The sequence below is a fragment of the Acomys minous genome (genome assembly GCF_964271855.1).
Source record: "Acomys minous genome assembly, chromosome: 8".
Taxonomy (NCBI): Eukaryota; Metazoa; Chordata; class Mammalia; order Rodentia; family Muridae; genus Acomys; species Acomys minous.
Window position 1 is genome coordinate 60,399,925 of NC_140489.1, and position 3,492 is coordinate 60,403,416.

Genomic DNA, 3,492 nt, shown 5'->3' on the forward strand with positions numbered 1-3,492 from the left:
GTGGGGGGTGGGGGGGGGGAGGAGAAAGCAGTGACTGTTCTTCCAGAGGACCCAGGTTCAATTCCCAGAACCCACATGGCAGCTCACAACTGTCTGTAATTCCTATTCCAGGGGATCTGACACCACCACATAGACCTACATGCAGTCAAAACACCAGTGTACATAAAATAAAAATAAAAATGTTAAAAAAAAAAAAAAGAAGGCTTGCTGTTGGTCCCTCTGAAAATATGACTCTAACAAGCAGGAGATCACAATGTATAAATATGCAATTTGATGGTAACAAGGGAGAAGAGTAGAGCTCTGGAGAGGAGAATTCTATGTACAATTTATGCTAAGTTGATGCTCATTGGAGCTACTTTGTTTAAGACATTGTTTGCAAACTCCCAAGATAATTATGGTAATATTACCAGAAAAAAAAAAGTTGAACATGAGGGGTTGGAGAAGGGGCTCAGCTGTTAGGAGCACTACCTGCTCTTCCAGAGGACCTTGACCTCCTGATCATCCTTTTCCTACCTCCCTGTTGCTGCCGTTATAGGCGTTCACCAGCGTGTCTAGCATTAACTCCTTTTTAAATAGAGCATGAAATATTTGCTTAGAGGGATTTAAACAGATTTGGATATGGAGTTAGGTTTGCTGGTTACACTGAAGCTTCATCAGTTTGGCTTATTGTATCATGTTCTATTGTGGTGTAAGGTGATCACAGACAGAAAAGCACACATTCACGGGCTCATAATTTAAAGGTAGGAGCTTGGCTACAGTTAAGCAGGGTATTTATCCAACATGCACTCACAAAGGCTGTATGGAACCTGGTTAGGTAATATCCTCACTTGGAGATATGGCCAGGCAAGTATCTGTTCCAAGTGCCTCAGGTTGTTGGCAGAATATGTATCTTTAAAACCACAGGACTGAAGAGCCTTTTTTCCCTTACTGGATGTCAGCCAGGAGAGATTGACAGTTTCCACTGTTTTTTGGGGGGGGAGGGCAGAGGAGGGGGCGGTGCTGACTGATTAGCCAGGAACTGCACTCAGTTCCCAGACGCTACCTGCCTCCAGTTGTAGAAATACAGAAAATATTAAATGTCACTTGTTAAGTATTTTATATTTGAAAGGAACACGAACACACACACACACACACACACACACACACACACACACACACACGTGCACACCCTGTGCTGTGTGTTACTCTGTGGCAGTTGTTGGCTATGTTTTTTTTTTTTTTCTTCTTCTCAGTTCCTAATCTGAACTCCTAAGCACTTTGCTTTTACTTTTTCACAATTCTCCTGGGAGGGGTCATTGCCTTAGGCTTTCTGAGTCCTTACAGTGACTGGAGCAGAAGGAACAGGTAAAAAGACACTAATTAGGGAAGTTGCAGTGTTACCAAGTATTGGCCTGTACCTACATCCCACTCTGAATGCTTTTTTTTTTTGTAAATTTTTTTTTGGGGGGGGGGAGTGGCTTCTTTTCATTCTCGATATTTGACTATCACTGGCTCACCCATTTGCTATATTTTTTTTGTCTTTTCAAACTTTTTATTACTTCTTTGTGAATTTCACATCATGTACCCTAATCCCAATCATCTCACCATCTCTTTGTATCCGCCTTCCACCCTTGCAACCTTTCCCCCAAAATAACAAAACAAAACAAAACAAAACAAAACATCTAGTCATGCCGGGTGTAGTGGCGCACGCCTTTAATCCCAGCACGCCAGGTGGATCTCTGTGAGTTCGAGGCCAGCCTGGTCTACAGAGTGAGTCCAGGACAGCCAGGACTACACAGAGAAACAAAACAAAAACCAAACAAAACAAAAACCAAACAAAACCAAAAACCATCTGGTCACGGAAGCTGAAATGTGTCACAGTGTGTCACACAGTACACCCTTTTGCCTACACATCTTCACTTGCAAATGTTCATTGCAATGAATCATTGATCTGGTTGGAGGCCTCTGGCTTCTGCTACGCTATCAATACCAGGTCCCGATGGGGCTTCCTCTCAGATGTCCTGCTGTGTTCTGTCATGGGGTCCTGCAGCCTTGGAGCTGTAGGGTTGGTCCCCTCCTGCATTCTACCACTTCACAGATCGTGTAGGTGTTGGGGTGAGAGCCAACTCAAAAGCCTTGGATCTGGGCATGGATGGTAGCCGAGTTGGTCAGCCTGCCGACTCTCCCGTACCCACACCATCAGGGCCAGCTCTCTAGCACTGTGCTGGCTAGCTCACCCAATGCCTCAGCTGGCAAGAGCCAGGGCAGGTCTCCCACTCTCATGGCCCTCGGGCCAGCTCTCCTACCTGCTGCAGGTGGTGAGGGAAGGGAGGGCTCATGCCATCTCATAGCAGTCAAATGCCAGGGCCAGCTCTCTAGTGCTCACACCCTCAGGGTGGCTCACTCACCTATGCTCCAGCCATCAAGGCCAGCTCTACTGTGCCACCTGTTAGACTCAGGATGTCAGAGTCTATTCCTGGAAGCCCGATTGAGAGAGTCCAGAGTTGACGCAAAATCAAAGCAATTTTATTGAGCTGACATGCTGGGTCCACCAAGCTCCGAGGAGATGGAAGACCTCATCCTGCAAAAGCTGAGGGCTTAAATACCCCTTACAGAAGCAGAACTCAGCACACAGTGGTTAGTTAACAAGTGATAGGCTAACAATAGGTGACCTTTTAGGTGAATGAGAGGTCTGAGGTAGTAAATTACAAGTAGGGTGAGTTGGGGCCAGTAAATTCCAGGGGCAGGGTTGAGATGGAGGCTGGTGGAGAATTCTTAACTTGTTCTTCGTTCACTGTTGCTTTGTTTGCCCTTGTTATCGGCCTGCAATTCTTAACTTGCTTTGCTCGGCTAACAATGCTATTGTTGTGTTGGCTAAGCCCAAGCCACCTGAAATCTTATATTGATTAGTTAACATTGTTACTGTTAGGATGGCTGAGCTCAGGCCACCTGTAATCTTCCACAAGCTGAAAGCATAATGGCTGCACTCTGGCTAAAGCTGATGATAGATAGCACACTGGTTACCTTGAATTCCACACTGCCCAGGTAAGGTGTGGGGTCCACTCTCCCGAGTGTTGCAGTCAGTGGGCGGCTGGGCCAGCTGATGCTCTGGACATCAACATGGCCCCAGACCGCAGCCCAGAACCTCTGAATGGCCTTTGGTAGTAATGTGAGCCACTGGCATGGACACAGATCTCTGTTGCTAGATGGCAACGGACCCAGACATGGCCCTCAGTGGCAGCACAGGCAGTGACCTCACCTCGCATCTCCAGTTCCACCTCTGACTTCTGCTGCCGATGCATACCAGGCTTCACTGAGATGGCTGGCCCCCCCCCCCCCCCTTTATCCTTTAACTAACAGTGGCCAGCCCTTTTACTGGACTGAACAGGGTGCCTTTGAATCGATCAAGCAAGCTCTGTTGAGTGCCCTAGCATTGAGCCTGCCTGACTTAACTAAGCCCTTCCATTTATATGTGGATGAGAATAAGGGGATCACTAAGGGAGTCCTCACGCA